At 39.0% G+C, this 27,160-nt stretch overlaps 2 protein-coding genes across 2 annotated transcripts in view; both read left to right on the top strand.

Annotated features, from left to right (window-relative positions):
• The window catches only part of EIF1B (eukaryotic translation initiation factor 1B), a 634,827-nt gene that overhangs the window by 291,413 nt on the left and 316,254 nt on the right, over nt 1-27,160 (top strand).
• MYRIP (myosin VIIA and Rab interacting protein) overlaps nt 1-27,160 on the top strand; it is a 334,456-nt gene that overhangs the window by 16,250 nt on the left and 291,046 nt on the right. The window lies entirely within an intron of this gene.

The following is a 27,160-nucleotide window of genomic DNA, read 5'->3' as shown; positions in this document are numbered from 1 at the left end:
AAAAGATTTTTTTTTGCTTCTACTCAATGTGAACTATACGTTCGTGGGCATTAGTTCTCAATATTGCACTGCTTTCTCGACTTCTATCACCACTTTCAAATTCCAGTCTTCATATGTAAAGTAAAACTGTAGTTATTGGGGTGAGAACAATCACCACCTTTGCCTTGCATTTCGCTGACCCGGAATGGACCTGGGTTCAGTCTCCGGCGTCCCATATGGTCCCCCCAGGCTAGGAGCAATTTCTAGCCAGGAGTAATTACTTGGTGTGGCCCAAAAAAACAAACAAAAAAATTTCCAAAAAAACCTGCAGCTATTTTGGTTAGCTTGTGTTTGAGTTCCATAATGTTGGCTGTAGAATTCTGAAACACACCTTTAATTACCCTTGAAGTAGCTAACTTTGATTAAAGTATGTGTCACTGAACCTCCTGCTGATGAGAGATTGTACTACTGAAGTACAGTCAGGCTTGTGAAACCCATCATGGATCAAACTAATGTTAAAGATCATTAAACAATCCCCCCCTGCCACGGTACTGAATTGGAGATTTTTATTTAATTTTCTAAAGTAAGTTTATTCACACCCTTGTTATCTCTGGAGTAGACGATTGGATTAGCAAATCTCTTTATCTTGTGGTTGCTTATATAGCTTTGAATATAACCACAGTTTGAAAAGACCTGAGTGCAATGTTTTACTGTAAGCTTTTTTTTCTACTTGAAACTATTGTCTTTTAAAAATCCACACTATGGTCCGGTTAACTTTCCACACACTCCAACTTTTGCTAAGTTGAAACTTAAAGCAATATTTCCTAAAGTCGCAGCTTAAAACACTTTTCTGAAGCTTAAAAAAGAAAATAGAAAGGCTGGTCCGAGTGCAGTGGGGTTTACAATTAATTGATCACAGCCGGTTACAGATTTCTTTGTTCCTTCTCCACTCCCACTGCTTCACTTGATTAGCCTAAAAAAAAAAGAAAGAGAAAAGAAAATGGAAAAAGTCTATTCATTGCGCTAGATGTTCAATTATTAAAGAAAGCATAAAATCTTAGGAAAATCATCTAGACCAGGTGGAAGATTAATGGAACAGGTCATGGATAGGCCATTCCATCATTTTATCAGGTGATGTGGTTTATTTGTGAACTAATGAACTCCACACACATGAACATGGAAAAACTTCTTTTGCTATTAAGTGATTTTCTTGGTCAGTCATAATATAATGATGAGGAAGGATGGCAGTGAAGTAAGCATTCTGCAGGTGATTAATGCGAAATAAGTACTTGGTCATAAATGATCAAAATATATATCCCATCCATAGTTCTGTCTCAAGTTCCCCCAAATATGGAGTTTTCTAAGTGCAGAAAGTGGTAAAGATGTATTTGTTATGTCAATGAGGTTTACCCGCAGATTAGCTTAAAGATGAGGTTGGGGTTGCCAATGGAGCCAACCTTACTTATTAGAGATTGGAACTGTCCACCCCACCCCAAGTTGAAGCTTCAGTGCAACAGCTGTCCATGTCTATTTGGTGTCAATGATAATCTCAAAGAATCTTTCATCAATCAGACCTCTCTATTAGTTAATCAGAAAATTCCCATGAGAACATAGGTAGGAACTGATAAAAGGAGATAAAGCAGTGAATGGCCTTAGAGTCTAAGGGTTCTGTCCATGTACCGTACGTATACCTTCTGGAAATGCCTGAATCTGATCTCTTATACACCACTGTCTCCTGACAGTGGCTGCTGACTGCACTCCCTTGGTAGAACAAGAAACTGAAGTTTGCTTCTTATGGTTACATGATCACTCTCTGTTCCATCATCCAGCATTCTGGACTTGGGTCTGATAATAATTGCAATCTGGTTTTCAAAAGAAGAAAAGTTTTCTGCAGAAGAGGGTTTGACTCTGCTTCAATACCTTTAGAGGTGACTGGTACCTCATGTTAAATACAGTAAACCAGAAGAAGGCTATATACAGGATATATCACTTATCTGTGTTGTTTAGAATAACTCCATAAGGGAATGGCGTGATTTAAATGAGTGTAGGCTGTAAAATCAATCCCTGGGCAATAATTTCCCAGAGGATGGGTTTGAAAAAGCAAGGTTGCCATGAAGGATTAATCAGCCATGCCGGACAGAAGAGAGTCCTGGATTCAGTGGCTTCTCCCTTGTGCCAAGCCACAGAGTTAACAACACTGAAATAATGAGACAAAATTTAATAGTCAAGCTAAAAAATGTAGCTGTTATGATGGCAGGATGGAACCAGGGAAGGGGTATGGGAGGGACTCTGGAAACATTGGTGGAAGGAGTTTGACACTGATGGTGGGATTGCTGCTGGAACATTGTATTTCTAAAAATGTCTATGAATAACTGTAAATCACATCCCATATGGTCCAGAATAGTCTTACTCATCTATGGATTTTAAGAAAAAATGAAAGACATTATTGTAATAAGGCCCAGAGACAATAGAGTTAAGGGCCGGAAGGGCTGGAAGGACTGGCTCACAATTTGAAGCTTACCACAAAGAGTGGTGAACGCTCTTAGGGAAATAACTACACTAACAACTAGCATGACAGTGTTAAAGAATGAGAGAAGTAGAATGCCTGTCATGAATACAGGTAGGGGTGGCAGAGGAGGGGGGCATTGATGATGGGAATGTTGCATTGGTGAAGTGGGGTGTTCTGTTTAAGACTGAACCCAACTACAATCATGCTTGTAATTATGGTGCTTAAATAAAGATTTTATATATTTAAAAAAAGTGCCCATATGGTCCCCCAAGCCTGGATTGATTTCTGAGCACATAGCCAGGAGTAACCCTTGAGTGTCACCGGGTGTGGCCCAAAAAACAAACAAATAAAAAATGCGAGTATGCTTCTTACAGTGGATAAAGGAGACTATTCTGCTGTGGCTCCTTTGTGTACCTTGCCTTCACTCAAGCAATTAAGTCTGCCCAGGCTGCCAGAAAGGAAGAGGGGAGGCTAGGGGGAACTTTGATGTGGAATTAAACTTTGAACTATGCGCACTTGCTCTTACAGGTGCGTTTTCATTAGAGTGAACAGGTGGGTTTCTGTGCCTTCTTCAATGTCCAAGCTTTTTGGCATGGACCAACCAGGTGACTTTCACCTGCCTGCCTCTGTCCTGTTCAATCCTTCCCTCTTACTTCCCCTCTCCCATTGCTACCTGAGTTATCTAGGGAAGTTCACAGGTTGTCTTTAGTTGTTCAGGACCTGAAGGCTTCTAGGTGATGCCTAAAGTTGGAACCATAAATTCCAACTGCAACTCTGCCACAGATAGACTGAGTGACTTGCTTATGCTTACAGGATGCCTCTTTCTACCCTTCTGCCAATCTGGATACCTGTCCAGCCCTTTACCCACCTGGCCTAGACCTTGCTTACTCCTAGAAACCCATCTGTCCCTTCTTCCTCCACTGGGAGAAGTAACTCATGGCTCGTTTCACAAGTACCCCTTACCACACTGCCTAATTATCCTGTTTGTCCACTGTTCTAGGGTTTTCTTTAAAGAAATTGTGAACAAATGGGAACTTGTCTCAGGCTCCGTGATAGTATTCTGAGGGTTGCATACTAAACACCCTGGCTTTGCAGCTGTTATTTGCTTATTGCACTTGGCTTACACAGTAATTGTGGTGTTTACATATAAATTGATACTTCCAAGTAAGTACCTGATAATAAATTTTTCTCTTTGGAATGTAAATATTCTCCTTTATTTTTTCATTTACTATTAGTCATCTTAATCCCTATATTTTGAAAATGAATGTCATGGCAAATTTTAGTCTACCAGGTTTGATCACAAAGTCAGAATTTCTGGAAGCCTAAATTAGGGAGGTATTGATGTATATTTTTTTTCATGATATTATGTTCCCGGCTAAAATTCTGTGGTTTAGTTTCAGAGGCAGCCAGCTGCCAACTCTTATCTTGATGCATTTTTATTACAGACATAAGAAACATACCACTCTTTCATAGTGTAGAAGGAGCAAAGAGCATCATTATCTAGTTGAAACTGAAGAGGAAAAAATCTCAGTGGGCTGAAGAGCTGTATATTTTTATGGAGTTCATTAACGGTCTGTCCTCCATGTAGAGAGCTAATATGAACATACCTAAAGGATAGCAAGCAGAGAACAACCCCAAAGGACAGGTAAAGCTTTACACAGATCTTTGTCTATGTGTGAAAAGTCTGAAAGTAATAGTAAGAGATATCTGACATTGCTTGAAGGTCAAAGTGGCAGATAAATAAACTGAGCTTTAATACAGACCCTAGGATTTTTATTTTCTGGAATCCAGTTTTGTGGATAAAGCCATAACAATGAAATCAAGGTCTATAAATGTATAAATCAGGTCATTTGCTTGGCATTAATGTGGGTTATTTGTATTAGAATTCTTTAGGAAAAAAACTGATAGAATGTAAATGTACAATATATGTAAATTACACCTATGTGTGTGTGTCCATATGTAAAAGATGTGTTATAAGATATTTACTCTTGTGCTTAGCCTAAAATAAATGCCAAGATCTGTGCATTGAGTTGGCGAGTTGCAGGTCCCTGAGAGCCATTATGTTATTCCAATCAGACCTGAGTGGAGATCTGAGAACCAAAGGAACTGTTCGTGGAGTTCCAGTTTGAAGACAAGCAGACTTTGACCTAGCAAGAATTCAGAGTTCAATTTGAGTTCAGGAGCTAGAAAACTCCAGTGTCTCCTTTGACCCAACAGGTTCAAAGAATGGTTTGCTCCAGGGGAGAGTCCTTCTTTTGGTGCTATTGGGTGAAATTAGATGAGGCCCACCCACAACAGTGAGTGAAATCTGCTTCATTTACTCAACCAATTCTAGATTACTCTCATTCAGAAACACATTTAGAATGTTGGACCAATTATTTGGGCTGCCCTTCTCCCAGTCAAGTTCATGCATAAAATTAACCACCATTGATTGCATCTGTGAGACAGTTCAGAGCCCAGAGTCTCTGCAGTGATCCTCCTCCTGCCAGCTCCCCTACATTGTGACAGCGGGAAAAGCTACTTCTCCATGATGCACTCTGCTGGCATGCTTTGTGGTGCTGGGAGGCAAAGAGCAAGAGTCCAACACACCTTGCAACTTTCTGCATAGATTTTGTAAACCTTGGGACTATCAGCATTGTGGAGGGCTGCATATCCTAAAACCTTCAGCAGTTGCCATTGGCTTCTACCTGTAACATGCCAATAGCAGTCCCTAATGTGTGACCATTGACCTGATGATCTCCAGGAGCTGGAGTGATATACAGTGGGTAGGGTGGCCTTGCATGCGATTGACCTGAGTTCAATCTATATCCTCCAATATTGTCCCCAAGCATCGCCAGAAGTAATTCCTGAGTGCAGAATCAAGAGTAACCCCTGAGCACAGTTAGTTGTGTCTCCCCAAAACAAAAACAAAAAACAGGTCATTAGAAATTGATGAATGTCTTCTCAGAGGCAATGTGAATCTTTTTTAACAAGCACTGAATTAAACCCCATTATTTTCCCACTCATCCCAATACTCCCATCACTTTGATGAGGACTCTCAATGAGCTCAAGATACCACCAGAAGCCATTTTACAAGTTCCACTGATACCACATTGCCTGCAGGAATTATGAAAGTAACTCCCCCAACTTCAGCATCCTTAACTCTAAAGGTGTTTCTGTCATTATCTGCTACATAGGAAAGGCAGTCAAATGTATGATGAATGGAGAAAACTAAGTCTCCACACCTCTTTTTAGATTTCAGAATGATTCCTTTCTAGACATTAAATGGTTGAGTGGATGAAACTTCGCATATACCAGCATAGATTTGAAGCCTCTGTGAAGAAGGGTTAGTGGCTACAGGGACTATGCAGTCTGGGGCCACGCATTTCAAGGTGACGATATCCAGATGTTGAAGTTAAACCAGCCTCTTCAGTGCAGAGTTCCCTGGTGGCTCATGAATCTGCAGTGTGCTCAGGATGGCCATCTGGCCAGGAGTGCCACAAGACTGGGGGTGGTTATAGTATAGTTTTATTCATTTATAAATTAGCCATTTATTGATTTATTCTTGGTTTTGGGGTCATAGTTGGTGGCACTTAGGGCACTACTCACAACTTAGTGCTGGAGGCACTCTACGGTACCAAAGGATCAAACCTCAAACCCAGTCCTCCAGTATACAAAGATGCAGAGCATGAACTCCAGCATCCCTCCATGAGCCATTTAATTTATACCTACCATTGAACAGTGTCCTGTAAAGTGGGCGTTTAAGATTTGTGAACGGAAGTGTTTCAGTTGCTCTGTTATTTTGCCATAGGACTTTTAAATAGCGTTATCCTGTGGTGGATGAAGTGGAATTTCACTGCTGTTTTGTTTATATTTGTGGGAAGAGGTTTGGACCTTCTATACCATCTCTCCAACTCCTCAACTTTGTTTTTATTTACATTTATTTGTTGCATGTTTTAATTATTTTTTCAGATGCATATATTAGACATGCGTATTGTCTTTAAATATATATTTTTAAATATTTTGCTTATAAAATAGGAGTATTTGTGTTTTGTTATGGAGTATCTGAGTTCATGAGCTATTCTCAGTATGTGCTCTTTATCATATATGATCAACAAATATTTCCCCCCATTCTGTGGGTTGTCTTTATTTTATTTTATTGAGCATTTATTTGAAGCATACATTTTTATTTTCTGAATTCCAGATTTTCTATTAATTTCTTTTGATGCTTACACTTTGCTTGATCTAACAATTGCTTTAGCCAAGAGCTTAGAGATTTATTTTGCTAGCCCTTAACATTTTAACTAATTTCACTTTCATATTTAGGGAGTTGATCTGTTTTGAGTTCATTTTTCATATGTAAAGAAGGCTTTCAACTTCATTTTATGAATGTAGTGTAAGGAGCATGTTTTAAACAGTATTAATGTTTACCTCTCACCAACAAAGTGCCATTACACTCTACCTTATGTTGCCTCTAGTCCACCTTTTCAATTTTCCCACTCTCCTGCCATCTACCACTAACTTTTTTTTTTTTTTAGCGCTAACCTTGATTAGAAATCTTGGTTTTGTACTTTCAAGGCCAATTATTTGGATTTGTCATTTAATGTGATCTATTCCTTTGTTTCATTTTTCTAGATCACAGATGAGTGGGATCATCTGATATTTTCCAACTTCATTTTTTTGTACATAGATACCTAGGACTATTTATTGAATAGCTGATTATTGCCCCCTCTAAATTGTCATGAAAATTGACCATAAATTTAAGGAATTATTTCTGAACTTTCAGTTCTGTTCTGTTGATCTACATTTCTCTCTGAATGCCAGTACCACACTATTTGATTATCTTTGTAGTAATTAAATTGAGAAATGGGTCCTACAACTTAGATTTTTTTCAAGATTGGGTTTGCATATTCTTGGACATTATATATATATATATATATATACATATATATTTAACATATAGAAATAAAACTTACTTTGTTTATTGGTCTTTTGTCAAACTATTAGCTTATTGGTTGCGAGACTTTATAATTTTTGTTTAATTTTTTTTTTTTGGTGAATAGTCCTTAGAGTTTTTTACACATGATATTATGCTTTTTCTGAATTGGGTTAGTTTTGATATTTTTTCTTTTAACTCTAGATATCTTTCTGCAGCCTAACTGTCCTGGCTAGAACCTTCTGTACAGTTCAAAATAAAAATGGTAAAAGCTACAGTCCTGATTTAAAGATTTTTGTGGGTAAAACATCCATTCTTTTATCATTAAATATGCTGTTAACTTGTCCAGAGTGATCATTTCCAACTGTCATTGTCATAGTGGTCTCTTCTCTGCCCTAACTGCACTGCTCCACTATTTGTGGCAAGCTTCCTACCATGGACAGGTACTCTGGCTCTTGTCTCTCTTGCCATTGTATACTATTACCATACTCTCTTTTAAAAAAATATTCCACAAATGAGTGTAATTACTCTGTTTTCCCTCTCCTATTGACTCATTTTGCTCAGTATAATACTCTCCTTATCCATCCATATATGAACAAATTGCATGACTTCATGTTTCCTAATAGCTGTATAGTATTCCATTGTGTTGATGTACCATAGTTTCTTTATCCACTCATCTGTTTTTGAACACTTTCGTTGCTGCAGCGAACATAGGAGTGCAGAGGGCTTTTCTGCATTGGATTTTTGAGCCCGTAGGTATATTTCTAGGAGTAGTATTGCTGGATCAATTTTACTAGAAATTCAATTTCTAGTTAAACAGTATTTTAAATGTTGAATAATGTATAATGAAAATCTTATTATTCAAAGATCATGGACTAGGATTTCACAGTCTTTTGGAGTTTTGTGCTTCTCTATGCAACAATTAATGCTATTTACTTAGCCATGGGAGAATCTAGGAATAGGAATGGGTAGGGGACATTTTCATTGATTTCAGAAAACTTAAACAGCAAGGCAGCCTGAGATATGGGTGAGATAATGACTGAACCTTTGAAGGGAAACTGAAATAAATTGTGTGTCACAATAAACAGAGAACTGACTTTGTAGTCAGACAAGTATATATAGTAGAATGACTAGTTTTATTACAGTGAGTAAATTGCTAAATCTATCTAAGGCTGTTTTCCTTTTAGGAAGAATTAAACTGTTGATATGTGTTGCCTGGTTAGGTAACCACTTAGGTAGTAGCTATATTGATTATCCTTTTGTTTGTGGAAAATCAGATTTATCGTTTTACCTTTTTTTTTTTTTTTTTTTGTGGGTCACACCTTTGCTCAGGGGTTACTCCTGGCTCTGTGCTCAGAAATCGTCCCTGGCAGGCATGGGGGACCATATGGGATGCCGGGATTTGAATCACCATCCTTCTGCATGGAAGGCAAACACCCTACCTCCATGCTATCTCTCTGGCCCCATCATTTTACTTTTTATTTAAAATATTTATCTTTATGCATATTTATTAATAATAGTTATTGGTATTTCAAAAAGGTTAAAAAATCCTAGACCTATGAGGTAGTATAGCCTGCCATGAACCCTACCATGTTTAATTCTGGGAACCCACTGAAGTGAGCCAAACAGTACCACATTCTTGGTCCCAACCATTGAACCATTGGCCCACTTAGCCAAGAATCTCTGGAAGGTCACAAGGTTCTCCTGAGTACCTGCTGAAAGAAGCCCTTCCCCTCACCCCAGTGATTTCATTTCCTTATGTAGTAAATTAGGAAGTATCTTAAATATTGACATGTGTTTTTCCAAACTAAGGAGAATCTTTATGTTTGTCTTTTGGCAAAACTTGGAAACAATTTTTAGCTAATTCAGGCAAAACAAGGAAAGAGACTTTTGTCTCTGAGAAAGAGGAACTGGACTACCTTTGCACTTGGTAGCATGAACAGATGGGGGCCTTCAGAATTAATCCACTCCAAGTATTTGACTTACTTGGTTTGGGATGGGGATATTTTCAGCCTGACATGAACCATAAACCACGTGCTTATATTGTGCTGGAAAACACAAGAGCTAGAGGATAGATATTTTCACAAAAGAGCATATAAAGTATGGGAAGTTTTCAAGATGAAGTTGGTATTGACAATTCCACTTTTTGTGTTTTGCTAGTGCTCAGGGACATTATTTTATTTATTTATTTATTTATTTATTTATTTATTTTGGTTTTTGGGCCACACCCGTTTGACGCTCAGGGGTTACTCCTGGCTATGTGCTCAGAAATCGCCCCTGGCTTGGGGGGGACCATATGGGACACCGGGGGATCGAACCGCGGTCCTTCCTTGGCTAGCACTTGCAAGGCAGACACCTTATCTCCAGCGCCACCTACCCGGCCCCTATTTTATTTATTTTTAAATTAATTTTAGATCTTTAAAAATTACTTTATTTAGGGGCCAAAGCGGTTGTGCAAGAGGTGGAGCATTTGCCTTGCCCATGCTAACCTAGGATGGACGCAGTTCAATTCCCCCGGCATCCCAGTTCAATCCCCGGGCATCCCATATGGTCTGCCAATCCAGAGCAATTTCTGAGCGCAAAGCCAAGAGTAACCTCTGAGCATCACCAGGTGTGGCCCAAAAACAAACAAAAAAATTACTTTGTTTAAACACCATGGTTTACAAAGTTCATAATACAGTTTTCTTTTTCCATAGTTACAAAGTTGTTTATGATTGAGTTTCAGCCATACAACACACTCTTCACCAGTTCACGTTTCCTGCCACCAGTGTCCCCATTTCCCCACCTACCCACCCCCATGCCCTCTTCCCTACCTGTCTCCATGGCAGCTCTATGGCAGCCATTTTTCTTCTCTTTCTCTTTCACCTCTCTTTTATCCCCTTTAGACACTGTAGTTTGCAATAATATTGCCGAAGGGGTATCATACATATCACTTAAACTTTCAGCACCCAGTTCTCATCCAGAATGATCATTTCCAACTATAATTACTAACAGATTTTAATACTTGCGCTTATACATTCAAGGTGTGGACATCTCTTTCCAAAACTCCACATCACTTGACAAAAAGAGCTTATTTGTTATCTTTTTTTTAGCTTGGCAATGTGGATTCTGCCCTCAGAGAGATCATACTATTGGAGGCCAGCAATGTGAACTGTGCCAAGGTAGATGGGTGGGAAGTAGAAACAGGCGCACTTTACTGGTCTTTGGAAGTTTTTACAGATGCTGAATTGGGCAGAGCTAATTGCTTAGGTGGAAGGATGGGTAAGGAGTTGCTAAAGAGTATGGTACTTGGAAGGAGTGTAGATGATTTGCCCTGAAAGGCCTAAAATCAGACCTGAAAGAATAGCAGAGAGAGAGCAAGGACTTGGGGTCTCAAACTAAGAAGTCTCTCTAGAGAAGATGAGGTGGTAAATAACTGTATAATATGCAAGGACCAAGATGCAGGAAGGGAAGGCTTTGGTTGCAGCCAACATGATTATTCTTTGTTTGCTTTGGGGCCACACCCAGAGGAGCTCAGGAGTTACTCTAGGCTCTGGGCTCAGAAATCACTCCTGGCAAGTTAGAGGATTCGTATGGAATGCTAGGAATTGAACTCAGGTTGGTTGCATGCACAACACTCTATCCCTTGTTCTATGGCTCCAACTCCAGGTGTAATTTTTTAACCTAGGCCTTTAAAGGGATGCTCAGGAGATCTGGGAACCCCTTTTAGGGACCGAACATTGCTGACTGGAAACCCTTTCAGAGCTGTGTCTGGTGATGTTTATATGTGGTAGGGATAGAATCAGGGTCAGTCATATGCAAGTCATGAGCCATAACCCTTGATACTATTTCTCTGGCCTCCTGGTAATGAGTTCTTCAGTTGTGTTTTCATTTGATTTATTGAATAATGGATGTTTGCTTTTGGCTGCCTTAAGTTTAGTAATTTTTTTCTTTTATTTTAGTTTACAGTTTCCTATCTATTTTGTGAAATACTCAAGAGGGCATTTTCTTTTTTTAAAACTTTATTTATTGATTGACTAATTAATTGATTGGTTGTTGGGTCACACTCAGAGGTGCTCAGGGATTACTCCTGAATCTGCACTCAGAAATCTCCCCTGGCAGGCTGGGAGCCATATGGGTACCGGGAATCACCCTGAAACTGGGTCCCTCACAAGTCGGCAGCATGCAAGGCTAACGCCCGACCTCTGTGCTATCTCTCCAGCCCCCAAAAGAGCATTTCCAATGACTCTTCATGTCTTTCTTCCATATTCTATGGATGAAAGAAGCCCTTTCAAAAGAAAGAAAACCAAAAGATAAACTTCTACGTTCTATGCTCCTTATTCGCTTTTTCCATATTTTATGGGTGAAAGAAGCCCTTTCAAGAGAAAGAAAGCCAAAAGATAAATGTGGAGGTAAATTCTAGTAGCTGAAAAAAATTACTCCTTTTATCTGCTCTGCCTCCTAGCTAACTCGAAATTTTCCACTCAAATACAGATAGCTTTTATTTATGAGATTAATTTTAGCTGAAGCTTCATGAGCTCCTTGCAAGGGAGTTTCTTTGGGTCTCAGTAGTAGCTAACACTATAGCTATTGATGTACAGACAGATTTTATTTTAGTGTTGTTAGAAGGGACCAAGAGAGCCCAAGGTCCGGGACAGCTCAAGGGGGAAGCTTGGGGTCCGGGAAGCTCAGGGTTTGGGAGAGCCTTTTTATTTTAATATGTTTATTTAAGCACCATGATTACAAACATATTTGTAGTAGTACCTGATTTCTAATGGTTTTGTGAGGAACCAACTAATTAGAGACCACAAACCTTCAGAGATGTAATCAGCAACACAGGTTTATTCCCTTCCAGAATTCTGGGGTGTCACCGCAAGCCAGGAATTCAGTCTGCAGTGAGACCCTAAGTGTCCAAATCCACAAACATTTTTTTTAACATCTTTATTTAAACACCTTGATTACAAACATGATTATGGTTGGGTTTCAGTCATGTAAAGAACACCCCCTTCACCAGTGCAACATTCAAATTCACAAACATTTAAGGGAATTCATATGAATTCATACATACATACAGGTCATAAGCATTTCATAGGTTTATACAGTTTAAATCATCCAATGATTTTTTTTTTACAGAAAAGGCGCAATTTTCTGTCTGTTCAGCCCCTTCCTGACATCATGTACTTCCAACTCCTAGACTGATGGCATGCAGAGATACAGGTTGGACCCTTCAGGTGGTCTCCTAATCTACAGGGTGGAGAACCCATTCCCTTGACAGCAGAGTGACCGGAGCGATTAGGGGAAGGGAGCCTTGTTTATGATATCATACTTTAAGCAAGCCAGTGACAGAAACAAGAATGGCTTTAAACTAAATTTTACCTTAATTCTTTACCTATTGTGCCATCTAGGTGTTATTCACTTTTTTAATGACTGTGTGCAATTATTCCTCCCTAATCTTCAAGGGCCATCTGCCTTCTGCAGGGACCAAGGTGTCCCCATGTTGGAATGTGCTGGTTAGTTTGGTTCCACCTCCCTCCATCTCTCCAAGGTGTCTCTCTGATGGAATGCAAGATGTCCTTTTAGTTTGCAGCCTGGTTCCAGGAATCAATTAAGGTTAGCCTGGTTCCAGGAATCAGCTGTCTCTTTGGGTCTAGTCTTTCTTACCTTGAAATTGCAGCCTGTGACTAAATTTACAATTCCATCTATTACTAAGAAATCACTATTCCTATTACAAACTTTTTGGGAAACATTATAAAATTACTTAAGAACATATTATATCAAAAATATCCATTCCAACAGTGTAAAATGAACAATACAGTAAAATAAAAATATAAATATATACGAGTTGGTGAGACTGCCCCATGCACCTTGTTTCTAACCCCTTAGGTGGGCGAGTTCGATGAAGCAGGGTAGCGACAGAGAAATAATACCAAGCCAGTCAGTTAAAGATTGGAGTTAGTCTGCTTTTTGCCCCTTGGTCTCTCTCTGACATGTGTTCTCAGCTCTCAGCTGGGCCCAAAGCCATCCAGGAGGGTTTTTACATCTCAAAGGAAGCGGATAGGGAAAAAGGAAGTTGGGGGAAGGGCTCACATTACACAATACCATGTTTTCTGATTTCAGGTTTTCTGCTTTCTGCCAAAGAAATGATAACGTTTATATTCTACTTGAAGATTTTATTCTTTTCATTCTACATTCTTGTATAGGTAGCCTATCAGATATGCTGAAAATTTACTGAGCTGTCATGATACAGCCTCAGGGACAGCTTCCAGTTCTCTGAAGTTATATCTTATTCTGGGAGGCAGTGAGGACTAAAGTAAAGTAAAATGAAGAAACTGGTAGTACCGGTTATCTTTTTTGTTTTGTTTTGTTTGGCCACATCCGGTGATGCTCGGGTTACTCCTGGCTAGGCACTCAGAAATCATTCCTGGCTTGGGGGGGGAGGAACCATATGGGACACCAGGGGATGGAACGGTGGTCCATCCTAGGCTAGTGCGAGCAAAGGCAGATGCCTTAACATTTGTGCCACTGCTCTGGCCCCTGATTATTTTTTTAAGTATTTTCTTTTTTAAATTTCTTTTTATTTTAATATGTTTATTTAAGCACCATGATTACAAACATATTTGTAGTAGTACCTGATTTCTAATGTTTTTGTGAGGAACCAACTAATTAATATATGCAGTTTTGAAAGTTGTGTCTCATTTTTCACAATTGTCATTATGTATATTAAAACAAATACAGAGTTAAAAGAAACCCAAGTATTTACAATCACGTTAATTTCCCCTTTCTCCTCCTCCCCTGATGCCCAATTTATGGTAGTAGAAGAGCCCATCTATTAATAGTGGAGTACATCATTGGAATCTTTCCTTCTACTGAAGATAACTATAAAAACAGAATGGAATAAGTAGTAAAAATGAATTTTTTAATTTTAAAATGTAACTTATTTGGGAGTGGAGTTTTGACTACAGCTGGCTATATTCAGGGCGTACTTCTAGCTCTGTGCTCAGGAATCACTCTTGGAAGACTTGGGAGAACAGATGGTATCCTTAAGATTGTACCCACATCAGCTGCATGCAAGGCAAGTGCCTTATCTACTCTACCATCTCTCTGGACTCAGTCATATTTTGGGAGGAAGGTTTGGGCTACACCTGGTGGTACTCAGGGTTTAATCCTGGCTCTGTGCTCAAAAATCATTCCTAGCAGGCTCAGGGAACCACAGCGGGTTTGGGGACCAAATCCAGGATGGCAGCATGCAAGGCAAATGCCTACCCACTATGCTATCACTCTGGCCCCAAGACTCAGTAATATTTTTAAATGAACTTAAAAGGCACTAAGTAGGGGCTGGAGCAGTGGCACAAGTGGTAAGGCATCTGCCTTGCCCACACTAGCCTAGGACTGACCACTGTTTGATCCCCAGCATCCCATATGGTCCCCCAAACCAGGAGTGATTTCTGAGCACATAGCCAGGAGTAACTCCTGAGCATCAACGGGTGTGACCCAAACACCAAAAAAAAAAAAAAAAAAAAAAAAAAAAAGACACTAAGTAGTTAACAAGACAGTGAAGAATCAATGGGTCAGAAACCCATGGTGGACCATGGCACAGAGAGGTGAGGCCATCATTTCCCTAGTGTAATTAATGATCTTCAGCAGCATTTTGGGTAGTTTCTTGGAATTAAGAAAATGCGACTGAGGTCTGAAAAAGGAAAATTGTGTAAATAATAAAAAAAAAGTTTTGACTGAAGTCATATCCAGTATGAATTATTAAAGAAATTAAAGAGATGAAATAGAATAAAAATATGAGACATGGGGGCCGGAGAGATAGCATGGAGGAAAGGCGTTTGCCTTTCATGCAGAAGGTCATCGGTTCGAATCCCGGCGTCCCATATGGTCCCCCGTGCCTGCCAGGAGCAATTTCTGAGCATGGAGCCAGGAGTAACCCCTGAGCACTGCCGGGTGTGACCCAAAAACCACAAAAAAAAAAATGAGACATGTAGACTACTGAGATGAGATATTATGTATATGTGTGATTATAGTCAGAGAAAGAAAAAGAGGAAGCAGTATTATGTGAAAAAAAAGAGAAATTTCTAAAAGTGACCTGTATGACAGCACCAGATCCAAGATATCTTTATAAACTTTCAACATAGTAGAACAAAAGGACAAAACAAGACCAACCCTAAGCCTGTGATTATTCAAATTTCTGAATACCATAGATAAATCCTTATGAACAGAGAGAACAAAAGACAGAAAATCATGCCATGGCTAATATTTGAGCTGAAAACATAACTACTATCAACGCAGATAAAAGATCTTTCAAAAATGAGATGAGAGACCTTAATTAGGACAAGATGGAATAAATGCATTTTCTTTCTACTCACCTTGCTACACAAAACCGTAATTTGCGGGGGGGGGGGGGGCAAAAAAAAAAAAGAGCTGATGGAAGGTATTGGTATTGAGTAAGTAGTGGAGGGAACTGATAGTAAGTATTGCATGTGGCCAACTTGGGTTTTATCCTCAGTGCTGCATATGGTCCCCTGAATTCACAGTAGTGATCCCTGAGGTCAGAGCCAGGTAAGCTGTGGGCACTGCCAAGTGCAGCCTCAAAACCAAAAAGTTAAAAAAAATTTAAATGGGATGCATATGTTTCTCTGAAGAAATCTGACTATATAGCGTCTAAAGGAGACATGAGTAAGAGAAAAGCAAACTAATTTAGGCACCTAGGACCACAACGTGGTAGGATGTATCATAATATCCTTTCCAACAGGCGAAACCAGTTTGCTTGTTGAGCCTACCAACAAGAGGTAGGTAAGGCTCTGTTCTTCCACAGATTGAGCTGAAGTCCTGAAATTCTGCTGACCACTTTATGGAGAAGAAGCATACATGGAGCTAGTGGGAATTGCAACTCACATAAAAATTGGGGGTCAAATGGACCAAGTAGTGAGCTCCTTCCTTGGGTCGTGTCTCTCTCATTCACTGAGCAGGGAGGATTTTGCCAAAGCAAACACTATATATATATATATATATATATATATATATATATATATATATATATATATATATATATATATATATATATATATATATATATATATATATATATATATATTTGCTAAGGGATGCCATGTCATGAAAGGAGTAAATATCACCACAGGTCAACAAGAGTCCATCCCAGGGTGCCTTTTCTTGCCATGGGACTGCCATTGATCTCCTGACTTACTGAGGAATACAGAAGAGTCCTGCCAACAAGCAGTCCAGCCTCAAGAGCCTTTTGAAGTCCTCCTCAAAGTCTCTTAATACCGTATTTGCCTGTGTATAAGACGACTTTTGAAACTAAAAATGTCAACCGAATCGGGAGTCGTCTTATACTCTGAGTATCCCGAAAAACATCTCGATATGCAGCTAAACGAAAAGCATCTGGATATTGCCACTAAACGAATTTTCCAACTCAATCCTGCACCAGTCACTGCAAGGCTGCTGGGACTGCCTCTCTAACTGGGCCAATCCAAGCAGGCTTTTGATGCATGCCAATTAGACAATGTTCTGGACCCGAATCTACACTGTCAAAAGCCTGCTCAGATGGCCAGAGTCAGAAAGGAAGTCTATGACAGTATAACCTTTGAACCTTTGCTTGTTTGATTGGCTCACTGTGGTACATACAGTTGTAGCACAGGAACGTTCTGTCTGATACAGCGAATATAGGCCTAAACCTATGTTTTAACTGTAAAATTAGAGGGTCGTCTTATACGCCAGCAAATACCGTAGTTTTGAAGTCCAGGATAGAGTTGAAAATACCCATCCTCCAGGATTTAGGGAAATCCCAGTTTTGAACCAGAAAAGACAGTTAACAAGAACTTACCAAGAAATGAAACAGATATTGAAATGACCTCATAATAAAAACTGCTTCAGAAAATAATTACAAATTTATCTGAAATAAATAAAAACTTATAGCTAGAAATAGAGTTTTAAAAAGGAGCCCAAAAAATATTGTCTAAAACTGGGAATAAACGTACTAGAGGAGATGACATAGTAATCAGTGAATTTGAAGAGCAATCAGATTTGCCCATTAGGACAGAAAAATAATGAATGAAAATACAAAATTAAAAACAACAATAACAACCCAGAGTCCAGGGGTCTGTGGGACAAAAGCAAAAGGTCAACTTTTTTGGTTTTTATTTTGACGTCACACTCAATGTGCTCATGACTTACTCCTGCTTCTGAGCTCAGGAATAGATTCTAGCAAGGCTCTCGGGACCATATTGGATGCCAAGGATTGAATCTGGGTTGTCCTGTGCAAAAGCAAGTGTCCTACCCACTGTACTATGATTTTGGCCCCAAAAGATCAGCATATTTAAGGTTGGTGAGAATAGGATATATCAGTATGGCTAGATCACAGGATTTATCTAGTGTTCTCACCGGTTTATAAATGTGTCATATTTAGAAATGCTTTTGCAAGCTAATATTTTGAATGTATTTTGGCATTTGATATACCCTACAGTTTTTTTATTCATCCATTTTGAAATTACCACTTGATGTAGTATCAGCCATGGATATCTTGCATATTGTTTTATCTCTTAAACAATTAAAAAACAATTTTCCCTTGGATCCAATTTAATCTCAAGAACTTTATGAATTCTTTATTTGTTTTAGTATTCCTATTTTCTTCTTAGATATCTTCAATTTCCCTCTCTATTTTCATTATTTTCTTCAGTATCTGAAATAATTTAAATATGTCATTTCTTAATCATTTTTATTCCTTTAAAAATTATGTTTTCTTATATTTATGGTAACATGATGGAATAATATTAAATGTAATGGTTTTGATGAACAAAATTATAGGACCTTCAGACCCTCACCTCTGTTCTTATGTCATCTTTATTTCACCTTTAATTCACTTTAGACTTCCTTTTTTTTCTCTCCCTCACCCCCCTACTTCTTGGTAATCTCAGTTTTGCAAAGATGAAAACTTTTTGGCTCATTTTTTCCACATGTCCACATACATTGGGTCTTAATTTTGTTCCACTGTTTTTAGGGCTACATCTAGTTGTTCTTAAGGCTTGCTCCTGACTCTGTGCTCAGGAAATCACTGCTGGTAGGTAGTGCCAGGGATTGAACCAGTTAGCTGTGTGCTAGGCTAGAGCCTTAACCTGTGTATCATACCCCTCTGATCCCAATTCCAATAGTTTTTGTCTACCTTTTGTTTACCTTTATTTGCCTTTTGGACACAAGTTATCTATTACTATTTTTTCTTTCAACCCTTTTAAAATTTGAACAATTAAGTTTTATGGTTTTTGTTATGTTATTTCCCCCCAAGTTTCTTCATTTAGATCATTAAATTTAAATTTTAAATTTTTGGGGGTGATGGGTTGGCATACTGATAGGAATTTGGACTATTCCTTTTCTGTGCTCAGGGGACTATCCTGGTAGTACTTAGGGTTCAATATGCCATGCCTAGAATCAAACTGGGTCAGCCATATCAAAGACAATCTCTACATCCCCTTAAACTCATAAGTTTTTATTTAAAAGCTATGACATGATAGTTGGAAATGATCACTCTGATAAGAACTCGGTGCTGAAAGGAGAGAAAGTGAGATGGATGATATCCCTTCAGCATTGCAAACCACAGCATTTAAAAGAAAAATAAAAGAAAGAGAGCAAAGAAAAGTGTTTGTTACAGAGGCAGGCGGGGAGACATCGGGAGGGAAGCTGGGGATACTGATAGAAGGAAATGTACACTAGTGAAGGGTGTCAGGCATTGTGTGACTGAAACTCAACCATAAACAACTTTGTCACTGTGTATCTCATGGTGATTAAATTAAATAATTCACTTATTAAAAAGAGTTTTTTTTTTGGGCCCGGAGAGATAGCACAGCGGCGTTTGCCTTGCAAACAGCCAATCCTGGACCAAAGTTGGTTGGTTCGAATCCCGGTGTCCCATATGGTCCCCCGTGCCTGCCAGGAGCTATTTCTGAGCAGACAGCCAGGAGTAACCCCTGAGCACCGCCGGGTGTGGCCCAAAAACCAAAAAAAAAAAAAAAAAAAAAAAAAAGAGTTTTTGATCCTGCCTTTACTCAATTCAGTACCTATTAGTGCGAGACCTGCTGTTTGGTTTTCTACTTATTCATTTTTATCTTTCAGCATTTTAATGTAGTTCCTGGTTTATTCTTCTTTTATGGCTCACTATCAGAGAAGTTTCATTTTCCTAGGGTAGTTGTTTGCAGAAGACTAATAGAGGAGGAATGGCTTAGGTTAGCTCATATTTTTAATGACTGACCTTTATTTCACCACAATCAATTCAGAAAAATAGTGGGTTTTGTTTTGGTTTTGTGGGTGGGGTGTTAAGATATGAGGACCGTGTGGTATAGGACTAAACACATGCAAAGTATGTGCTCAACTTTTTGCACTGTCTCTCCTGTCCCTTTTCTTTGGTTTGTTGTTTTTCTTTTGGTTTAATTTATAAACACTTGCTTTAGAGGCTATATTTGTGGTGTATTTAATTGTATCTTTCTTATCATATCTCTTTTTAGCATCACTCATGTGGTGTGGGGTCACATTTCAGTAGTGCTCAGGGGACCAGTTATGGTTCTGGGGATAGAATTGGGGTCTAGATCGCATGCATGAACATCATATACTATTTCTTTGGCCCCATTTATCTATCTATTTTTATGTAGATAAACACATCTAGTTATGTATATGCACTTTATGTAGATAAATAAATCTAGATAATCTAAGATCAGCTTACTGTCTTCTCTTATCCTAAAGATATGCAAATGTTGGGAAATATTTTTATATTTCATTATATTTTGAAATTTAAGTTTTTCCATACACTGTTTATAGAAAAGAAGATACTCTGTGTTCAATATAGAGCCTAGCTCTATGAATGATGATGGCAGGGTGAGGATGGTATGAAATACAAGGTAGCTGAACTACAGCTGGTAGGGCAGAGGGGCCCATAAAGGATGCAGGGATTTGAACCACTGTCTGTCCTAGATTGACTGCATGCAAGGCAAATGCCCTCCTGCTGTACTATCTCTCTGGCCTATAAATAGGATTTTTATTTACCAATTGTAGTGTCTCTCTTCTAACATTGGAGCCTTTACAATTATAAATTTATGTAAAATCAAGTATGATTTGATCATAGTCATATTCCAGTTTTTTGTTTTTGTTTTTGGGCCACCTGGTCCAACACCTGGTCAAGGGTTACCCCTGGCTCTGCACTCAGAAATCGCTCCTGGCTTGGGGGATCATATGGGGTGTGGGGGGGATCGAACCCAGGCCCATCCTGGGTTAGCGGCGTGCAAGGCAAATGCCCTACTGCTGTGCTATCGCTCCGGCCCCAGTAGTCCGAATATTTGCTATAACATGATACCATGAATCATCATCCTCCATGGTTACTTTAGTCGCTGTGATAAACTGTCTCTTGCCTGAAAAAGCAGGCATCGTGTATATCTCTCATCATCTGTGGGCAGCAATTTTTCTCTTCTTTGCAAAGTTTCTTCCTCCTCTCCCCTATCTCCTTATCTTCTCAGTAAGAGCTTTTAAATGGGAGAATCTTTGGAGGCTGGTGAGGCACCAGTGGTTACCAGCCATCTCCACCAACCAAGCTGGCACTTCAGTGGCAGGGCTAGAGGTTGCCAACCATGCTGCCCGTCCCTCTGGTGTCCTAAATTGCCCATGCTACTCTGCTACTTGGAAGGGACTTAGGCCCTGGTTGCAGCTGGTTATATATGTTTCTGAAGCCCTGTGATGCTGAGGATTAAGTCCATTCTAAGCATGCTCTCTACCTTTCTGTACTCTCTCCCAGCCCCCAGATGTTTAAGGGAAAACCTTAATATTTGGATGCCTTAGGGGAAGAAGAAATTTATTTTCAGTCCTAATCAAGGTGGTCCAAGAAGGATGTCCAAACCCTTTATTGTTCTTTAGTACTTTGGATGTTCCAAGATTATCTTGGAGGTATTTTTGCTCTACGTTTTTCGTATTCTCCCGATCCACCTGTCATTTCTAAAGGTCTCATTTCCACCATTTTTACATATTGATCTTTCACAATGAACCATGATGTGTGCATATTTTAGTGTTCTTCCAGCTTTCTTATCTGCCATATTTGCAAAGTTTGCAGTAACTGGTTTTCTGCAGAAGTGACTGCGTTCTTCTTTATATTTGTTATTCTACCTGGAAGATTGCAGATGATTTTCCCTTTGCCTTGTCCCTATCAGTTTTCTTTTCCTTTTGCTAATTTGTATTTTGGGGCATGGGGAGAGAGTGGGTTGGACCACAGTTGATGTTCAGATGCTGCCTCTGGTCTGTGAATAAGAGTGACCCCTGGCAGTGTTATTTGATTATAAGCAGTTCTGGGGGGACCAAATGAGGTCGGCTGAATGCAAGCAGATTACTTTATCTTCTATACTTCTTCCCAGTTTTGCTTTCCATTTTAAAATCATCTTCTTCTTCTGAAAGTGCAGATAAATCAGTAGTTTATTGGTGATTACATTGTGTGTGGGGGGGGAAATTCAGTAATTCAATAATTATGTTAAATTAGCTACTGGAGTTTATCATCGTGGAGTGGATTTACAGTAATTTCTAGACAATTATTTCTTGGATGTAGCTGTTCTCAAAGAGAGGCAACTGCAGACAGAAACATTTCAGAAATACAGGTGAGACCCAATCACACTGGGGAGACTTTGCAGCAGCCCTGAGGTGCTTACTTGCACTGTGTGTTCCCCAAAAGGGCAGAACAGTTGGAAACATCTCTAGAATTTGTTTTCACCACAGAGTCCCCCTGGTGGGACCCTGAGAATCCCATGTCAGGGAAAGAGTGATGGAATTAAATCTTGAAGTGGTGTTAAATTTCTCATTAGTAGCTAGGAAACTATTCTCTGCTTCTTATTTTGTTGAGCATCAATTCAAGAAATCCAAGGGCAGGCACACACATCAGGAGATCAGTAGCATGTGAATCGACTTTGTACTTTTAGGAAATTGCTTCTGATAGATGAACTCATGTGACCTCTGACCAAGGACGTGGAAGCATGTCCAGCTCTCAGTTGCTGCTTCTCGTGTTGTGCTGGGAAAATGACTGTATTCACTGCAGAATATGGATGCTGTCTTGGACAATTTCCCACAGGGTTTTCCTCATTACTCTGGATTGTCCATTTAGAGGGATGTTATATATCCCTCCGCAGATACACATTCTCCCTCTAGAGTCCTGATTATTCTTCTCAGATTAGATATGATAAAAGCTGTCTTTTACAAACTGGGCAGCTTGGAACTACATTATAATTTTCTTCACCCAAAGGCTAGTGACATGACGTGAAGGAGACAGACATGTCACCTTCTGGGAAACACCTTGAATGTGGTGGGTGAAAGCAATCAGAGTTGACTTGCACTTCCCCTGTGCCAATCTTTCTCTGTTCATCAGGATACCAGAAGATGCAAGGCATAAGACGCCCCTATTTCCCTTGCAGCCCAAGATTGGGGTCTTGTAATTTACTTTTCTACCTGGAGGGACTCTATGTTCCTTGCCTATGCCTGTTCCTCCCATCCCACTTCCTATCAGCACTTGAGCAAAGAGAGTCAAATATTTATTTTTTGAAAGATAGCACTACAAACATGAAAAAATACTTCACTTTTTTGGTTTTGGAAGGATTTGTTTCATTGGTATAACATGGTACCTTAACATTACATAAGTTTCTGGGTGCACTCATTGAAAATCACCATGAGCATGCTACAGACCATATTAAACTCAAAAGTTCAATTCTGTTTTTGCCATACATTTCCCCCTTTTCTCCTGATTTTCCCTCTCTCTTCCCCCCTTTCCTGCTGGCTATCATTAATTGGCTTTCTAATTCAAAAGTTCAGTTTTTAAAAATCTCTTGTTTTTCATATTTGGAATTCCTTTTGGGATTTGTTGGTTAATTCCTGAGATTAGTTTAAACCACTGAATCATGAGGTCTTACATTATTTAATAATGACAGATCTTTAAGGGCTGAATCTGTTTTTGTTCTCTGTTCTCTGCCATTATTTGGAAACTAAAAAACAGAACATCTTTGCCAAGTAATTAGATGTCTGTTTCCTAGATTGTGGTGAGAAAGGAAGCCTAGAGAACTACGGACTGTCCAGTTGGAGAGTAGGAGGCCCAGAGTATTCCTGCACATCTCGTAGATTATGTGAGTGAAGAAAGATGGGGAAACGGAACACAGACTTGGCTGACATTTATCTTAGAAAATGCATTTCTGGGGGCTGGAGAGATAGCATAGAAGTAGGGCATTTGCCTTGCACGCAGAAGGACGGTGATTCAAATCCCAGCGTCCCATCTGGTCCCTCGAGCCTGCCAGAAGCGATTTCTGGGTGTAGAGCCAGGAGTAACCCATGAGCGTTGCCTGGTGTGACCCAAGCTCCCTCCCCCCAAAAAGAATATGAAATTCTGTTTTTGTTGTTTGTAATATGTGCCTGGTAACAATGCATGGTTGTGAGATTCAAAAATATTAAGACTAATATGTATATAAAATATTAAATTTATTCAATTAAATGATAAATCTATAAACTCTATATATATAATTTGGGCTTTGGGCCCTATCTGTGGTACTAAGAGTTTTTTTTCTGGCTCTGAGCTCAGGGATAACTTTTTGTGGGGTTTGGGGTACCATCTTGAGTGCAGGGATTGAACCTGAGTTGATTATAGGCAAGAGAAGTACTCCACCCACTGTACTATGTTTCTGCCCCATTTATTCAGTTAATTTTTTATTATTAAGATTATTTTATTGTAAATTCTCATGGAAGATACTTTACAGGCAAAAGCATACATAAGTTAAATCTTTTAATAATAACAATAATAATTTAATACTTATAACCAGCAATATTCTCTCCAATTGGACAGAACATTACTGATTATACATATATTTTTGTTTTACAATAGTATTAATAATGGTTTATCATTCACATTATTCCAATACCTCCCCTATCTTTAAGGTACCTATCTCCCTCTCCAAGAATACAGGCATTCTTCCTTCCTCTCCACCAACTTTTATGTAGATCAATTCTTTCATTATGTTGGCTTTGTACCTTTGTGTCTACCTCTCTATGTATCTTTTTTTTCTTTAGATTTTTGGGTTTTGGGCCACAACTGGCAGTGGATGAGGATCCCTTTCTCCCCACAACACAATCCTGCCAACATTTGGCTGCAGGGCATACTATGGGTAGGAAACTTGCCTTGCGCAAAGCTGACTTGGGCCTACTCTCCACAACCCTTAGGTCTTCTGAGTATTGCTTGGTGTAGTCCTTGAGAATAGAGCCAGGAATACGCCCTGAGCACCAATGATAACACTGAGATCATTGGACATTTTGTTGGTGTATTTAGTGAGTGTATGAATATCATGCCTTTATTAGAAATATTGTGATAACCTATTTTATTATCCCCCATAAAATTCTCTAATTTCTCTCAGATATTCCATATATTCTAAGAACTATTTCTTTAGAAAACTTTTTATAATGTTTATGCACTGTGACATTTTTATCTCAATAGAAACACATTTCTATACAGTGCAATAATTTACTTTGGATTAAAATGATGTTTTGTTGGTATGTTTGTCAACATGCATGAGTCAAAAGACTATAATGTAGGGACTGGAAAGATAGTAAGCAGGTAGAGCGCTTGACTTGCATGCAGCTGATTCGGGTTTGATCCTTGTCACCCCATGTGGTCCCCGGAAACATGTCAGAAGTCATCTCTGAGTACTGCTAGCTATGACCCAAAAACCAACCCTCACCCCCCATAATAACTATAATGTTGACAAAGAGAAGCACACAACATGTGCCACATGTACATCATGCATAGAGCATGATGCTGTGAATATAAAGTTCAGAAGCATAGAAAGCTAGAAAGTATAATTTTCTGAGAAATGACTATATTAAAACTAGAGACAGTAAATACTAATGTGATAAATTTAGAGATGATGGAATTTTGGAAATAAAATAAATCTCACCCGGCTCATTGTATGGAATCTTTTTGAACTCTTTTATTAGTTTCAGTAACATTTTGTTATATATATTTGCAGTCATGATTATTGTGACCTTCAGTTTGTGACAATTCTCTGGAATTATTTTTTGATTTCATCTGTCAGCATAGCTATTCATTTTAAAAATGTTTTTTAGAGCTGGGATGTGGAGTAACGATAGAGCACATATCTTGCATGCATGAATTTTGATGCCTAGTACACATGACTTCTGAATGTGATGATAGTAGTCTAGTCTTGAACACCACTGATTCCAGCACCACTGAATGCAGCTCCAAAATGATTATCCTTATTTGTAAAGCTTCTCATAATTTTTATGGATGTTGTGCTGGGTGGTTTTCCTTTGAAATATATTCTCTACTGCTGAGAAAATGATTTGTGTGACTATAGCTATTATGAATAGTACTACTATCAACGAAAGGTTATAGATATTCTTCCCAATGAGTTTTTTTTTCAGATCCTTCAGATAAATACCTATAAGTGATTTTTATTGTGTATATAGAATTTCCACTCTTGAGGCCTGAGAGATAGTACAGGAGAGAAGGCACTCGCCTTGCATTTGGCCAACCCAGGTTCCATCTCTGGCATCCCATATGATTCTCCAAGCAATGTCAAGAGTGCTTCCTGAGGGGTCAGAGAGAGAGCATGGAGGTAAGGCATTTGCTTTGCATGCAGAAGGACAGTGGTTCGAATCCTGGCATCCCATATGGTCTCGTGAGCCTGTCTGAGCATGGAGCCAGGAGTAATCCCTGAGCACTGCTGAGTATGACCCAAAAAAACAAACAAAAACCAGAACAACAACAACAAAAAAAAGAGTGGTCCCTGAGCACCTGAGCATCACTAGGTACAGTCAACATTTTTTAAAAGTTATTATTTTACACTTTTAAAGACTCGCCATAACACATCAACAGAAGGCATCTATTTTCCACATCCCCAGCAGCACTTATTGTTTCCAGTTTGTTTAATATAGATTGTTCTCAAGAGTTTGTTGGTGCTATCATATGGTTTTGCATTGCATTTCCCTATAATAAGAGGTGCTGAGCACTTTTTCATAGGTTCTTGGGCTATCTAAATGACTCTTACAGATACTATGAACTGCTAAGTAAATGGACTGGTAAAATTAATTCATAGACATGGTGAGAACTGAAGTGGTACTAGAAGGAAAGGGGAGGGAAGGAGAGGTGTCTTCTGCTGTTTTGTTTATTTTGAGTTCATACCTGGCAAGGCTTAGTGCTTATTCCTGGCTCTGTGTGCAGGGATATGTGTCAGTGCTTTAGGGATCTTCTGGGGTTCTGGGGATTGGATCAACTTCATGCAGGGAAGTGTCTTACCACTTCTCCCATGGAGAAGTGTCTTTAGGGTGGCAGCATGACACTGGAAGTGAGAGAAGTGGTGACAGTTCCTCAGATATTAGATAAAACCAAAGTCCCTTTAATTCCATAATACTGAAAAATAATAACTCAATAAGCATTAAAAGATTCTTTAATAGCCATTTCATTTTTAATGGAAATTTTTATTTCTAATTTTTATGTAACACTCATTTAATTAAAATGTCTTGGGATATAGTTATATAGGATATTTTAAGAACATTAATTTGTTTCACAATTTTCTGTAATACTTATATTTTAAAGCTTAAAATTTTTCAGTTTTTTTTTTTTTTTTGTGTGTGTGTGTGTGCATGGGCCACACCTGCCAGTGCACAGGACTTCTTTCAGTCTTTATACTTAGATATCACTCCTGGTGGTTGGGGGGGACCAAATGGAGTTCCAGGGTTCAAACCCATGT

Source organism: Suncus etruscus, chromosome 20, assembly GCF_024139225.1.
Source record: "Suncus etruscus isolate mSunEtr1 chromosome 20, mSunEtr1.pri.cur, whole genome shotgun sequence".
Lineage (NCBI taxonomy): Eukaryota > Metazoa > Chordata > Mammalia > Eulipotyphla > Soricidae > Suncus > Suncus etruscus.
Note: the sequence above shows the minus strand (reverse complement) of the source record. Positions and strands in the feature narration are given on the sequence as shown.